Source organism: Cydia amplana, chromosome 17, assembly GCF_948474715.1.
Source record: "Cydia amplana chromosome 17, ilCydAmpl1.1, whole genome shotgun sequence".
Taxonomy (NCBI): domain Eukaryota; kingdom Metazoa; phylum Arthropoda; class Insecta; order Lepidoptera; family Tortricidae; genus Cydia; species Cydia amplana.
In genome coordinates, this window is record NC_086085.1 from 3,247,283 (window position 1) to 3,265,318 (window position 18,036).

Below are 18,036 nucleotides of genomic sequence, written 5' to 3' on the forward strand. Positions count from 1 at the left end.
GAACTACAAACCTTATTGCAACGACAAAAGGTCCACCGAGAAATGCGTTGAGTTTGTACCACTCACCGCCTCTCTGTGACATGAACCCCTCAAAAATCCTTTCCAAATGAAACAATGAATTAGAAATACCCAAAGAGGGAGTGAGACAGACACGCGACGTACTTGAATATCGCTGAAAAATTGTCGCTGTTGGAATTAATGGAATAGTCGATGCTGAAAATATGCTAGTACCTCACCTCATTTGAAGTAAGACATTGTAACACCTCATTTTAGAAAATGAGGTACTCATACAAACTCATTTTAAATTGATGTCCTACCCATCACTATAGCGTGGTATGGGCATGTAATGAGGAGGGATGAATGCCATATAGGCAAAATAATGTTAGGGATGAATGTTGATGGATTGAGAGCGGATGGTAGACCCAAAAAACGATGGATGGTTTGTGTGAAAGAGGATATGAGAAAGAAAGGAGTGAGTGCTGGGTGACGAAAGATGGAGGAGAATGGAAGAGAAAAACATGTTATGTAATATGAACCAGTTTACGATATTCAATAGTTTGCGGCAACATGGGAAAATTAATTATAAATTTTCTAGAACCGCTTTTGTATCAAAAAGTATATTTGGTATGGCACCACGAATATTTAATAAATTGCCAATTAATATTTTAAGACTAGAAAACATTAATGAATTTAAAATTGCATTATATAATTTTTTGACATCCAAAGCCTACTACACCATTCAGGAATATCTTAATGACATATATTCATAGTTATAAGAACTAGTTAGTAAGTACTTAGATATTAATTAATTTCATTTAAATATGATGCATGCGACACACATGACATCACACAATATTTGCATGTCTCTAGATGACCAAACATGTAGCTCTATTGTATTAGTATTTAAGACCTGTATATACCATGTTTAAGCAAATAAAACTCTGAATCTGAATCTGAATGTTGTGCAGACCCCACATAACGTGGGATAAGGACAGGATGAAGAAGACTGGCGTAGTTGTGCAGTGGTATTCTAGGCGTTGTAATAGGTAACAATTTTGACGGTCTAAGGTCACGCTGGCTTTGGTCGTGGCGCAATGCTATTTGATGGCACTCACTACTGAAAACCAATAAGGTCACCTTGGTTGAAAGATTTTGTTGGAAGCCTTGTAGAAAAGGCTTTATAGGTCGTTTATATAGTGGTTATATGGATACCTATTATAGGTAAACACTTTTCTTATTTTACTCGTTCTATAAGTGGCAAACGAGGAGTCGAATCACCTGATGGAAGACACACCAGACGGTTTGCAAGTGCGCTGCCGGCCTTTAACATGGGAGTACGCTCTTTTTTGTGAACTTTTGAAGGATTTTTCTGCGACTTCGATGTTATTTTGTTATCCTACTTCGAAATTTCGATGGAGGAAACATAAAGAAATTGTTTTTTTTAAAGAGCAGAGATATATTTTCAGAACCTTTCTTGTATCTTTATAGCCAAGTACCCCAGTTAAACATTCTGTTTGTTCCGAATTTTATTTAGAACAAAGTTGCCTTAAGTTAGGCGAAGTTAGGAGTGCTTCGTAATTGGTGACCAGATACTAAGATATCAAGTTCACGGTTGAAACTTAGGGATCTTTGTCGATATACGTTACATGGTGGAAAATTATTTCAAGGTCTCGGTGGAAGCGGAGACTTTCCGGATCTCTATTTTGTTTAGACCCTGAAGTTTCGAATATACAAGATTAATTCTCACGGGGCATCCTTCGAGAACGTTTACTAGTTTTTCGTAAATAACTCGTAAACGGTGGCCCATAGCAAAAAATGTTTTTTATACATAAGTACGAGTAATCTACATCACTTTTCCTTCATTTTCAGACTGCGCATCAAGAGACGATTTATTTTTTTACCTCTATTTACCGAATTTTCGACACAGGTTTCACTGGTCGTGCTCACGGCTAACTGATGTCCCAGCAAAATGTCAAAACAGAGATTTGTGTAACTACCCGACGAAAAGTGTAATAAAAAAATGTGTCGTAATGTCGGTAAATAAAGGTTATAAAATAAATTCGCGATAGACCCGGTTGCAAATGCGATTTAATTTGTGTAGGTGTCGGCGGCCGATCGTAAGATCAGGCATATCGTGAAATTCCTAGGCATATCGTGAAACCTGAAAATCTTTGACCCGTTCCCTGAGTCGACGGAGCCCCGCTACCCAGGCAGAGCAGTTTGCCCTTCGGGTATCTAAAGCAACCTAACGAACCTATCGTAGGTTTAACGTCACTATCGCCAAAACATTACACAGGAACATTACGATCTGCCTGATCTTACGATCGGTCGCCGACATAGGTATTGCCCCATGATCTTTATTTATTTTATTACCTACCTACCTATATGCTTTCTCCTTCCCGGACTCAATTAAACTTGCAACGTGTTACTTAGAAATCGGACACTGCCGAACTAATAACAACATTAAGCCGAAATACAGGGGCTCGGCTTAATTATATAAATCATTAATGAACCCCGACCCGTTCACGCTCCGCCGGGCCCACGGCGCAGGAGACAGTACAACAGTGAATCAAAATCAAATATTTACTTAGTACCTATGCCAGGCGTTAGATTAGGGCCCCTTGCCTTATACTGACCCAGCCGTAGCAGTTTTTAAGTAAAAAATAATTAGAATACGAAGTATTTAATGCCTCCGTACGGCATCAGTTTGGCACTGACATAAACGCCATCGAGAACGTAATTTTACTTGGGGTCCGGTTGTTTCCCATAAAGTTTTAAGTCATAATGTATTGTTTGTCATATTATCATTAGTCATAAAACTGAAACCGTTAATATTTCAGGATTTTCGTAAGGTTAACCTATAGATAGGTTAGGTTAGGTTAGGTTTGTATTATGGCAATCCTGAATAGTGACGCGTTTCTGAACCAAATTAATTATGATTAACGAAAATGCGGGCAAACAATACATTATGGCTTAAAACTATTTGGGAAACAATAGAGACCCAATTTACTTTCTATACATCTCGCTCGTACTTGCATATTAGTGCAAACGAGATGTATAGACAGTAAATTACGTTCTCGATAGCGTATAACTATGTCAGTTTTGACACTGTCAGTGACTCATGGTACGAGCTCAGGCGTTAGATAAGGGGCCCTGGCATACCTTTTTCTGACCCAGCCGTAGTCGTTTTTGAAAAAGAATTAGAATACGAAGTATTTTTAACGCCTCTGTTCGCTATTTTTAACGCCTCTGTTCGCGTTCGGATTTCCGTGAAGTAACTTTCATACAAACATGTTTACCAAATATCGCGCGAGATGGCGCTGTGCCGGGAGCGGCGATTTCTACATCGCGCATTTTTATTGGTATTGTATACAAGTAAAAGGATTAAAAATTATTTGTAACTGTTTGTTTGATTTCATAGTCGATCCTTCATATGTAAATATCGCCCTTTTTGATAAAAGTACGAGTGCACCTATCCTCACTTAACTAAAATTTTAGTAGACTAGACTCTTGCTGAACACATTGGGTAAGGTACTTACATCATTATTATTTTATTAGCTGCTAGTTATTATAATAGTTTGTCAAAGGACTGTCTAATTTCAACATATTAGACAGAGAGAATCATACTATCTTCTTACACTATAGTACTAGCACCCAAAAGAAAAGGATTAGTATAGTTTTCCTGGTTCTTACCGACTGAAAAATTGGTTTGACCAACTATAATTAAAGTCGTATCAAAACCGTAACAAAATGGATAATTCTGAATCAGGCTCCAGGGAACAATAATAATATGCACATCTTAAACTTGTCGTACTGTTTATTTCCTCTACTGTGCCAACGTGTTGATTTTGTCAAAAGGAGTTTCCTCAACAGACAGATACCTTGATTGGAGCGGCTGTGTCAAAATGTAACTAAGTCGGGATGTTTTATAATTGATCTCATGAACAATCAATTAAATATGTATTCTTTAAAATAAAAATAAACCGACTTCTCTAACTACTATTTAATGATCGGACACTGGTCATAGATGTAAGTAAAATGAGGTAGATATGGTACAAGGCGCACAATCGTGAGCCATTAAATATAGGTTAGGTACGGAACCTATATTGAGTTAGTCGTATGGGTGACACCAATGTGTCATGTTGTCAAAATCGTTGGATCAAATTTTAGTTTTGTCAACTATGAACGTCACACGTCTACATAAATAAAAGGTCATTGACACCGTTAGCATTTTATGTCATTTTGACGTCCAAAGTAATGACTAATTGCTCGTTTAAAGGTATAAGAGTATTACGTTGGACGTCAAAATGACATAAAATGCTACCGGTGTCCGATCATTAATTATCAGCCAGCCTATTATGGATAGCTTTATCCATCTTTATCCACGTGATAAAATAACTGTCACTGTTTAACACCGTGGGAAAGAAAGTGACGGACACCGTTTTATCACGCTGTCACGTAGACAAGAACGACCATCATATCCGTACAGAACTCAGAAAACTTGACAAAAATGTGGCTTAAAAACTTAACATGCTTAACAAACATAACGAAGAGGACAAATCGCCAAACGTGAACTATACGTCGTTGAAGAGTTCCATTCTGATCATCATCAGCTAGTATCTAATAAAATTTACACTAGGGGCTTACGTTCTAAGAGCACACTTTTAACGTCGGCGAAATCATGATAAATTTTATGTTAAACTAGCGGCCGGGTTAACAAATTATACATAATCCTTCCTCTTGAATCACTCTATCTATTTAAGAAAAACCGCATCAAATCCGTTGCGTAGTTTTATAGATCTAAGCATACATAGGGACAAACAGCGGAAAACAACTTTGTTTTATATGTAGTGATTATTTAAGAGAAGAAGATAAATATTACGATCCGAAAGGCTCCAGTTTGTAACCTTGATTAAATAAATAAAATACATGTTGTCTTACCAGTATCCATAACACATAATCAGGATAACACTTAACTGCGATCCTCTGTCAATAATGGTGATTAATTATACAGCGGCCAGTCTTAAGTGTGCTCGGAGCCGTGAAGGGGTTAATATGGGGTTGATGCTAGAACTTTGTTGGTTATTATTATTAAACTTAGGTGTTAGTTTGAAATATATTCATAGGTTGTTGTTACCTGTATGACCTATCTACCTACCTCTATAACTAGGCACTTAAGGCACTACTATTACGCACTAGTTTTACGAAAGCGACAGCCATATGACTTTAAGGAAAGACTAGGTCTTGTGATTAGTCCGGTTTCCTCACGGTGTTTTCCTTTACAAAGCGATTGGTAAATAATGAAATATCAAATGATATATTGTACATAGTTCCAAAAAACTCATTTGTTTGAACCCGCGACCTCTGGATTAAAAGTTGCACGCCGTTTCGGGCGGCCGGGACTCTACAAGGGTAATTTTTTACGTGATGCCTATAGTATATAATACCTATATTATATATGACTGTACCTATTACTGAGCAACTTTTGTTAGGAGTGCAAACCTGAAATCGCAACTAAAATTTGGTGTTCCGTACTAAAGTTCAATAAAAAAGAGATTCACAAAAAAAAACCTGGTTTCCATACATTGTGTCGAATTGCATTGCTGCTGTAGTAAAAGTTGATCATAGAAATGAGTATGATCGCGTACAAACCGGACATAAGTAATATCTTGTATCACCTAAAAAATGACACCCAGAGGTATATTTTAGGCTAACAATATTTTTCTGATTCTGATTATATGCAATGAATATCACCCCAGGTCAAATTACTGCGTGGAGGCAAGAGGTTTAGCCGATTGAAAAAAAGAGGTTGTATCACGGCAGCACGGATTTATGAATTTTAATTTTGTTCCAGCAGAGAAGTATTACCTTTCAGAACGTACCTACATTATTTTCAAAGCTGTGTCTAAGAGTTGAGGCGTAGAGGCGGCACTTTATTTAAAGTTGACTCAGAACCACTCATAAAACGTGTCTCAAGATTATTATTTGCATTCCGTTAACATTTTTCATACATTAGTCAATAGTCAATAGTCAAAATATACTTTATTCATGTAGGCCTAGCAACGAGCACTTATGAATCGTAAGTATCGTAACATACTTATAAATTATCTTAAGCTAATTATCAGAGCAATTTATTGATGTTATTATTCCATAAGAATATTGGATTATTATACAAATCAAATTAAACACAAATTTAAGAATTTCACAAAAATATCGTCAAACATGAAAAAAAATTGTATAAAAAATACTAGTCTAGAATGTTTCTAGAATAAAATCTAAATGTCAAATAAATAAATAAAAAACACAAAAGAAGTATATACATCGGAATATCAATTTCCTCATTATTAATCAAATATACCTAAAAAATAATCATTTCGAATAACAATTAATCCCACGTTGTTTTATCATTCATGTAGTCTTGTGTGGTATAATATGCTTTAGAAATAAGTTTACGCTTTACATAATTCTCAAATTTATTAATAGATAATTCAGTAATAGGTTTGGAAGTTTGTTATAACATCTCACACAATTACCCATGAATGATTTTTTAATTTTATGGAGCCGAGTGAAGGGCACTGCGAGCTTATGTTTATTTCTTGTATTAATATTATGAATTTCACAATTTTTTCTAAAATTTACAATATTTTTATGTACATACAGAATATTCTCATAAATGTATTGACAGTGCACTGTCATTATGTCAATTTCCTTAAAGGAGGATGGGCAGATTTGTATGGACACTGGCCTAGACCAGCGCACTATCACAGCTGCCCGCGCTCCCCATGCCTGCAAAGCCCGCTGCTGAACGGGCACCATCTGCTGCTGGAGTAGTGTCGAAGGAGTCGTGCTCGTTGTTGGAGTTCCCAGCACAGGATGTACACGTACCAGCGGTGGGCGCCCTACCGCCTGCAACGTCGGTCGCGGCACCAGCGGAGCGGCGAAAAGGGCTATGTGCGGCTGCACCACGGTTCGCTAGTCTGCACATCTTCAACTTAAGTGCAGAAACCACCACAGACGAAGTCGTAAACCACATTAAGTCCAATATGCGTGTCCAGGTCGACAGGTGTGAGCAGCTGAAGGTCACCAGGGGAAACTATTCCTCGTTTAAGGTGGATGTGCCGGCAGACAAAGTAGGTAAAATCCGAAATCACAAACACTGGCCAGCTGGCGTGTCTATTAGGTACTTCAATGTCGTCCAGCCAAAAAACTTCGTAGTGAGCAGCGGAGATCGACCGCCACGATAGCCACTTCATCAAAGTTCAAAATCGTTCACCAAAATGTTAGGTCAATTTGCGGCAAAACCGGGCTATTAGACTTGTTGTTAAACTCCGAAAAACCCGATGTACTGGCTTGCAGTGAGACATGGTGCAAAAAATATGAAATCGAGCGAGTTAGGTTATGTGGCTATCGGCTCGCAAATAGCTACTGTCGTAAAAACATAGCACATGGCGGCGTTGCGCTGTATACACGGGGCGATATTGAATATCGGCAGCGAAATGACCTGCAAAATCTGGCTATCGAGTTCCACTTTGAGTTCACCGCAATTGAATTGTGTAATTTAAATGTAATTATTATTGTATTGTATCGCACTGGAAATGGTGATTTTGACATGTATATAAATAATTTAGATTTATTATTAGATAAGCTTACAAATGAGAATAAGAAGTTCATTTTGGTCGGAGATCAAAATGTCGATTTCATGTCCGAAAACATTTCGAAACGGCGCGTAGACGAAATCCTTCAAAGCTACATGTGTAAAAATTGTGTTGAGTTTCCGACCCGTGTGACCGCGCACAGTGCAAGTAGCATCGACTGCGGGCTGGTGGCGCGCGGGTGGCGGGGCGTCGCGGCCGCTCCGCTTGACACCCCCATCAGCGACCACAGCGCCCAAGTGTTTACCTTGCCCACTGACGAGCTGAGACAAAAAATCAAGCCAAACACTTACATCCAAAAGCGGCTATACACTGACCAATCCTTATTAGCATTTTATATTGACATAGAAAATTACAATTGGAATTTTATATTTGACGACATATCTTCTATTAACTACAAATTTGACAAATTATTTAATGTTTTAAAGTATTATACTGACGTACACTTCCCGACCAAAAACATCTTAATCAAAAAAAGCAAATCGGTCCCATGGCTTACAGAAACCCTCTCAAAACAAATTACAGACTATAACGATCTAACCGAGATGAAACGTCAGTACCCAGAATTGGAAACTCTAGCGGAACGCATTAGCTATCTAGCAGATCATATTAAATCGGAATCTTTGACAGCCCGTCGAGAATATTATGCAAACCGCATCGTAAGCAGCAAAAACCCGCCTAAAGAAATGTGGCGCGTAGTCAACCACGAAACGTCAACAAAACAACCGCAACATGCCGTGTCCCTAAAGGATGAAAGCGGGAAGAATATACCACCTCGAGAAGTGCCTGAACGCTTAAACCAACACTTTCTCACAGTAGCTTCGAAGTTTAATTTAAATATAAATAAACCGGACTCTGTACAATACTTACAACAACAGTTACAAAACACAAATATACCTGAACTTGTTTTACCCACAGTCACACTAACAGACCTAAACCGTACGTTGCGGTCCATGATGAAAAAAAACACAACCTTAGATATCTATGATATATCACTGAACATAATCGAGTGTATCTGGCCAGTCGTTGCAGGGTTACTAGTAGAACTTATAAACTCCATGTTCGCTTGCGGAGTGTACCCTAACGTACTGAAATACACACGAGTATGTCCAGTATATAAAGGTAAAGGGGAAAAAAGTTCTGTGGATAATTATAGACCCATCACCATAGTACCTAATATATCCAAAATCATTGAGTCTATCTTATCCACCACTATAATGCGCCATCTTGAGACAAATGACCTACTGACGGACAGACAATTTGCTTATAGAAAAAATAGATCGACAACAGCAGCGGCATATCAAATATACGATTGCATTTCAACCGCTTTAGATGCAAAGGAGAAGGTAGCAGGGGTATTCTGCGATTTATCGAAAGCGTTCGATGTTATAAGTCATGAACTGATATTGGAAAAGATAGGGCACTACGGAATCAAAAATAAAGTTCATGACTTATTCGCATCGTTCCTTGACGATAGAAAGCAGACGGTTGAGGTCAAAATGGAGGTATCAGGTTCCATTGAAAACATTAGATCTGAGGCAGGTGTGCTAAAACTAGGCATACCACAAGGATCGGCGCTTGGAAACACTCTGTTTTTAATGTTTATAAATGATCTCCCTACCTCTGTAACCGAAGGTACGACGGTGTTGTTTGCCGATGATACAACCGTAGTAGTAACCGCTCACACGCACTTACAACTTGAGCAAAACATAGCTAACGCGTACCGCCAACTTAGCGACTGGTTCTCGGCGAACGGTCTCGTCCTAAACACCTCTAAATCGAACGTAATCTTGTTCTCAGCTGGAAACACTACACACATCCCACAGGTGCAGAGTCCGATACCGCGTTGCGACTCATGCAGGTTCCTCGGATTCACCATAGACGCCAAGCTGAAGTGGAAAGATCACATAGACAACTTGTGTGAAAGGTTAGGCAGCGCTGTGTTTGCGCTGCGCAAACTGAAACCAATTGTCTCAAATGACGCCTTAATACAAATATACTACGCGTATTTCTTTTCACTGATGCACTACGGTATAATCTTGTACGGCAACTCAACCGATTCAGACCGAGTATTTATACTGCAAAAACGGGCTGTAAGAATATTAGCGGGTGTGAGTTCGAGGCACTCGTGTAGAGAGCTCTTCAAAAAATTTAACATAATGACATATTACTCGCTATACGTCTACGAAATTATAATGTTTACGCGTAGAAATATTGACCAATTTAAACGGTCAACTATGCTCGGCAGAATAACCCGTCAAACGGGGCGATTACTACCCGTGCCGAGGCGGCTAGCGCTACTCGACAAGAACCCGCGAGTAATAGGTCCGTCGCTGTATGAACGTCTACCCGCCAGTATCAGAAATGAGACCGATGACGACATGTTTGATCGCCGACTTAAAGAACTATTATTAACGACATCGCTGTACTCTGTAAAAGAGTACAGTGAACAATACAAATATTAAAAATTTTTACTTGACTTTAATTTAAATTATTGTTTTTATTTTATTTTGGTTTTTTGTATTCATTTTTGACATTTTATTTATGGAACTTGACATTATATTACCTAGGAAAGCACTAGTATTATATACAAAATAGTTTTATATTTTAGTTAAGTTGTACGACATTTTAATTTTATTTCTATTTTATTTTTGACATTATTGATTTCACAATTTACTATTATTTTTATTATTCTTTAAATTTTGTTTGTATACACTTGACGATCTTTTTGTGAATTTCTGCTATTTTTAAGGAAGTAACATGTAAATTTTCAATCAGAAATAAATATTATCTATCTATCTATCTATCTATGAACCAATAAGAATAAGCGACATACCATTGGAAAGGTTTTTTTATATACTCAATTTTTTTGTAGGACGAGACTTGTCAAATCTCTGTTTAAAAAAAACAAATATGACACAAAAAAACATAAGAAAACGAATAAAAAAGTAAAATATCGTGACACCAAATCATCCACAATAACAAAACCTTAATGATCTGCGACACAGAAACTTAGTATCGAAAAAACTATACAGTCACGTTTAAACTCACACTACTTTTTGCGGTGATAACATTTTTCACACAAAGATTTGGGACTATCTGCCATAGTAGAAGTATTAGAACTTAGAATAAGCTATCCAGTGACATATAGCTTATCCTTATTGGTCATTAGGCCAATTTGCCCACCCTCCTTTATCTCTAAGTGAGTCTCTATGGTTGTTAGTTTTGTATGACGGTGACAGAATGGAAGGAACTAAAAATGTATGGACATTTTGGGATACTTTACAAATAAAATGAGACAGACGGCATTTATTTTTAACATTTTTACGTCAACAAATATTGAAAACTAGGAATATCTCGATTTTCGATTCATTAAATCCAATTTTGTATCAAGAGAACTTTATATAGGTATCTAATCCTTTAAGCATATTTGTATACTTGGTATTTTCATATATTTTGGTAGGTCAGATGACGATTTCTTCTATGAGGTAAAAAATCGTAACTAATAACGCCCTTACAATAACTTTTCAACCCAGTATACAATATAATGTAACACACGCACACACAGAACAATCAACATGAATAAAGTGAGTGTTGTTACACACACACACACACATACATACATTATAAACTAATTCAGTATTGTCTCTATTGTTAGTGATGTCATGATCAGATCAATTGTGGGCTCTTTACACTGACGATACGATACCGGATCCGATAATAATTACTTAAATTAAATTAGTGTTGGAACTCGAGTCTTTTGAGTCTAAAATCCTTATTAGGCTAGGAGGCTTAGGGCTAAAAACTTCGGTCTTTTAAGTCCCGAGTCGAGTCAATTATTGAGTATTTTTAAGCGCAATTCTAAGGACTCGAGCCTCCGAATAAAGACTCCGGCAACAATTTTGTAAGCTGTATCTAAATACTAGTAACAGTAAAGAAAATAGGCGCTTTTGCTATGTATTTTTCATGTCACTAACTGATGTCACCGTAAATATTATTCACTTGCGAAAGAGCTCTTGATACTCGTATTTCTACATATAAAAAAATTAAATTTATAAAAAAAATGTTTGCAGAAATCGCGAAGCGTCTGGTTGACGTAACTGTAACTGATGACCGAAGAGCTGCAAGCTGGCGGCTTCCGCGCACAACGTATCAGCATTGCGATACAACGAGGAAATCCGGCAGCATTCTTGGTACAATTCTTAAGGGCCTATTTTAGATTTAAGTTATTAATTTAGTTTAGTTGTGCCACCACTGTATACCTTTATGTACATAAATATTTTTTTATGTTAATATAAATTAAATTATCTCTTCATTGAGTGAATATAACAACCTTTTAGTCCCTAAATATTATTATGAAGTGTAACCTTTGTGACTTCTAAAAGCGATGTATATTCATATCGAGTCGGATAATGTTAAAGGGCTCTCAGCAGCAATCGGCGATCATTTGACTCCATCGTACGCGACAGTTCGAATGATCGACAGCTGGTATGCTCCATTTTGTACCTTAGCCCGTACCATGAGTCACTGAGAGTGTCAAAACTGACATTTACGCAATCGAGAACGTAATTTACTTTCTATACCTACATCTCCTTTGCACTAATATGCGAGTACGAGCAAGATGTATAGAAAGTAAATTACGTTGTCGACGGCGTTTATGTCAGTGCCAAACTGATGGTAGCCGTACTTATTGACAGAAAAATAAATTAGGCGAAGTTGTGAAACCGTTTTTCTCAATACCAGTTGGTAAAAACTCTCTTTATACTTCAATAACTGATTAGAAAATTGCATTTTTACAAACAGAGTTGCTTTCGCATTATAGTATACTGTAGGTAAGTAGGGATATTAGTAGGGATAAATTGTATCTTCTACAGGCGATTCCAAGAAACAAATAAACCAAATAAACAATCCTGTTTTCCGCGACTAGTCGCAAGTGAAACACATCTAACAGATGGTGTCGAGCGATAGACTTTGATTTATTGGAACAGGCCGAATGCCTCCAGCTTACCCGTTTATCTGAATTGCGTGATTCTTCATACAGTAGCTGATTGCATTGAAGGACGTTTTTAGAGTTGCGTAGTTCTAGGTAGGTACTTGTTTCGCCATTTGCGTCCGTCTCTTCGTCCGCTGTCCCTGACGGTTGTACTAGAAAACTGCAATAATAATCACGCTTACAAAGCGGTAAACTAAAATCTAGAAAATGCATAATGTTTTACAATATCTCCTCTTATACGTCACGTAAAGTTTTTTCTTCTTTGCTTTAACTCCAACCGAATAGGCATTTTAATAAATAGAATACCAAGACTTAAAAATCTTTAGGTATTTATTTAATTGAATAGGTATTTTAATAAAAAGAATACCAAGTCTTAAACATCTTTAGGTATTTATTTAATTGAATTGGTATTTTAATAAAAAGATTACCAAGTCTTAAAAATCTTTAGGTATTTATTTAATTGGCTAGTTTTCAGAATTTGCTACTCTAACTCATTGCTACTTTAACAGTTTTGCATGATTCACGGTTAGTTTCACTAGACTTATCAAACAACCCGTGAACAAGATGCATGTAACTGCGTCGAAATATCGGGAGCTCGAAAACAATACAAAAGGTAATTACGGTTAATATCCCGGACGATATAAGTCATTGCTACGTTAGTCCAAAAAAATTTAGGTACCCCTTCTCTAAATGATTAACCGTGAAAGTTTAAATGCAGAATTTCAAGAATTATTTTGAACATGATCCGTTGTGGCGTTATTGAGTTTACCTACGCACCCCTTCTGTGTTACTCTTATATCTTTTTCTTCTTGTTTTTCACCGAAAACCTTCAGTCGACAATTATTACGAGGATTTTCAAATTTTAAATATTATTTTATTTTAAATTTTAAAGAATCAAGAGATTTCCTGGCAAAATTACCACATTGTGGGTCGCCAGTATTTTTATTTATTTATTTAATTAATAAAGTACAGTGATATTCTTAACTATAATCATAGCCCCGCAAAACTCAACAATGAGTTTGACTGTGGGGTCATCAGTCTCTGGTTAATATGTAACTTAAAGTAGGTAAATTAGTAAGTAGTTTACTTAATAATGATTTTCTGCCTTATTGACAATCGTAAAAAAGCCCTTTTGTTTGAAAATGTTTATCCTTAAAAATGTTACATTTTAATACATAAGTACCATTGTAAAATAACAGCATTAATAAAATTAAATTCTCTATTAAACTTATAAATATTCTTTAAACTTATAATTTTTTTTTAAATTATCCAAAAGACGATGAAAATTTTGCCGCCTCTGCGCTTACTCTTTGAGCGCAGGTACCAAGCAGACATCGTATTATAGGGCGCACCTTAAGGGCCCCTCTTTATCATCGCCCTACAATGGGCCCGTAAAATGAAATACGGGACCCCGACCTTCCCGACCTCCCCTGAATTATTACCGCGACCACCTTTCTTGTTGTAAAAATTAAATTGCTTTTTGTAAGAATGTATGAGTGGATGAAATTTGGATATTAATGTTAAACCGCATTTTCAGTCGCTGCTCAATTTTAATAGAATTTTGATATTGCTCGCGAGAATTTGTTATTGTTTCAAATAAAAATAAAAAAGTTAAATCTATTTTGCATCAACTTTAAAAATGGTTTATACAAAATCGAATTAATCCAATAAAAATTAAACCAATAAGGAATTAATTAATTTCGAATTAATCCATTTTTCATGAACTATTTTTACTGCTGAGCTTGAATCTTTTTGCTGATATCCATTTATTTGGTGATTTCCCAATTAGAGTTGTTTGGTTGGACCAAACAATTATATATATCTAAGCAACAAAAACTAGCTCAGTTTATAATGCATCAATAATTATACTTTCAATTATAATAAAGCTTGTAAGTACCTACAATTATTCTCTAAGTACATTGTTTGTAAGAAAAAAATCGTAATACCTACAAGTAAGATGAAACGTCTCGATTTCTCTCCACTTCTGTTTGAATAAACATGAACTGAAAAACATACCTAATACATACATAAACATACATAATTTAACTATTATTCATCGACATAAAACGGTAAAGTTTATACAGATTTATGAGCATGACCCTACCTAAACACTCTCTTAGTTTTATCATATTTTATTTCGATTGCAGTCGGGGGACCTATTAAATAGGCAAATGCAATACATTATAAGGTCCCCAGACCAGCTATCACGGTCGCATTTTTATCACCTATCATGCTATGCGTCACTTTCGCACTTACATATTTGTTAGAACGTGGCAGCAATGGTGACAAATGATAAAGAGCCGGTCAGCTTAGCCCTGCTGACTTCGGCAGTTTGTCCAAAATTTTGAACTAACAAGGAAAGGTACCCAACTGCCCGACTCCGATTTGATTTATTTTTATATATGTTATAGAGTAGTCTAAAATAACGGACACGTATTTTTTTTAGCTGCCCATACTCAACTTTCTGGGAGAAATTGGCCTCCAAAGTACTGAAAAGTGACAAAACGCACTATAGAGAGTTTTGTTCAAGAAAATTGCTAGTTAATTACTTGTTTGAATATATGTTGGAGAACATGAAAAAATAATGGACACGTATTTTGTTATTTTGACTCGTAACCACAATTATTATGGAGTGTAGTAAAAAGTATGTTGCCTGTAAAATTACTCATTAGTTAACTTAACTATTTTAAAAACCATTTTGTATTTAGTATTATATACAAGGTGTTTTTCTAACGCTTAGCCATATTTAGCAAGGTGAATATATAGATCATACTGAGCAAATACTATGTACCTATGTGACCAATCCCGAACACGGGAAAAAAATAGGCCGTGTCTTAAATTTTGGCAGATCTTATATCACGAGAGAAACACTTTTTTAGGGATCCGTACCTCAAAAGGAAAAAACGGAACTCTTATAGGACCACTTGTGCGTCTATCTGTCCGTCTGTCACAGCCTATTTTCTGGGAAACTACTGGACCAATTAAGTTGAAATTTGGTACACATATGTAAATTAGTGACCTCAAAGATGGACATGTAACGTACCTAAACAAATGAATTTTAAACATGGGGGCCACTTTTCCGTAAAAGCCACAACTTGTAGACCAAAACATAAAACACTATTCGCCTTCCACATGATTGTAGAGAAAACTTTGCCTCTACTAGCTCATCTAAATCACAAAAAGTTAGGACAAGCCACCAAAATGAAACGTCACATATCACAGAAATCATGTAGCATGTTTAATTTCACCGTGTATGATACATAGAGGTACAATAATATAGAGATGACACGGCGGAGGGACCAAATGACCGAACGAGATGCACTTAAGGAACTTTCAGTAGGAGTAGCAGAGAAAGCGCTATTTGTTGTTTATCCTGGTCACAGTCTCACTTTTTTTTTCGCCACCTTAAATTTAGTATATTGTGGTGGGTAACAAATAACCCGACCAAATTACGTAGGTTGTTTTTTGTGTGTTGCCAGGCATGTTAAAACATGTTTTTTTGTTCTTGGTAATTTTAATACGAGGTATATTTTTTTAAATTTTGTCGCATTGCGTATGTTCTGTCCCTCACGGGACATCTATATAATACTAGGTCTATGGTATGACACGAAAATTGAGTCGCCTAACTTGAAATTAGTTTCACATGTACAGTCCGAATTTATCATTTCCTTCCCCTATCTTACGAGCGTTATCTATCGTAAAATGAACATTATTTATTAGAGAACAGAATTCATATTCCAATGGATAGATAGATGGATATATGTGTTTGGGAAACACGGTTTAAATTTGGTACGCGCTCGTTAAAAGTTTTGACATGGAAGCGAAATTCTATAACCTTTTTTATTTTGACAGATAATCTGACCTGTATTTTTTTAAATTACTACATTGGGAAGTTTATTTGGTATTCTAATGAGATGCCATGTTAAACGTATGCTTCTGAAATTGTTATAAAATAATAAATATCCCTCCGTTCCTAAGAACAAATGTAGCTGTACCGTAAAACCACCTAACTACTTATAGTCTAAAATATTCCAACTGTGGTCCAAAATTAACTTGACGCAATTTTGAGGCAAAATATTTTCTTTTTTTCATAGATGAGAGAAATAACTCTTAGTCTTGAGACTTATAAACCAGTGGCGCTGTTAGCTGTACACAAAAAACTGAAAATTTTCGAATAACAAAATCGACAAAAAACATCCTGTATGTGCCATGTGTCATGAATGAATGTGTAACGTATTGTTGGTGTATTTTAACACATATATGACAGTTAATCAGGTTATTAGTTTAATACATGTAAATTTGCGTACTATTTCATTGAATGTGAATTAACCCTGACCTTATCGAAAGTTCACTCCATATCGTATAGCCTTTATCTAGGCCATCATCATCATAACTTAAGAGCTTTGCTCTTGTCGGTGGAGTAATCGCCAATCATTCCTTTCTTGTGCCAGTCTTTTAATTTCCTCATACGATGAATCATTATTTATTTGGCTAAGATAAGTTATTCTAGTTTTCCCTTCTTCTCTTGTCTTTTCAATCCTGCCTTCCAAGATGTTCAGGAAAAACTTGTCATGCCGTATCAGGTGTCCTACCATCATGCCTCTCCTATTTCTTATTGTATTTAATAAGCATCGCTTTTCTCCTATCATACTCAGGACTTCTTCATTCGTCTTCCTCTCAGTCCAGCTGATCCTTTCCATCCTCCGCCAACACCACATTTCGAAAGCTTCCAACAGTTCCAACCGTTTTCTATCTTTTTGTCTCAGTGTCCATGTCTCACTCGCATACAACGCAATGCTCCAGATAAACACCTTTACTAATCGTTTTTTGGCTTTTTTTGAGATGCGTGCCTTAAGTAGATCTTTTTTGTTATTGAAGGCTCTTTTAGCCATAGCGATCTTTTTGATGATCTCGTTATCTAGGGCATCTAGGCCAATCAACTTTTTCTAGTTATTGCGGCTCCTAAAATAACAAAAGAAATATTATAAATGTATTTGGTACCTACAATCAAAGAATTTCATTTCCGACCCGATTCATACCGTGCTACAGGCCACATCCGGTATGTACCTAAATTAGAATCGATTTCACGTATAAAGTATGACTCACGCTAGACCGGGCCGGGCCCGAGCCGAGGCGTCCGACACGTCATTTTCTATGATGGCTGATCGGTGATCACGTGGTGCTTATTGGAAATGGGCTAATAATTAAAAGACACACAGCAATTTATATGTTTGTATTTAGTATCGCAATATATTATTGAGGTGTGTTTCTATACCAAGCTACCGAGAGACTAACTTACAAAGCTTGTGAAGTAAGCCTTAACAAACTAAGGGCTGTTGCATTTCGTTCGGTTAAGTCTATGTATACGAGTGAAAGAGAAAGTATTCAAAT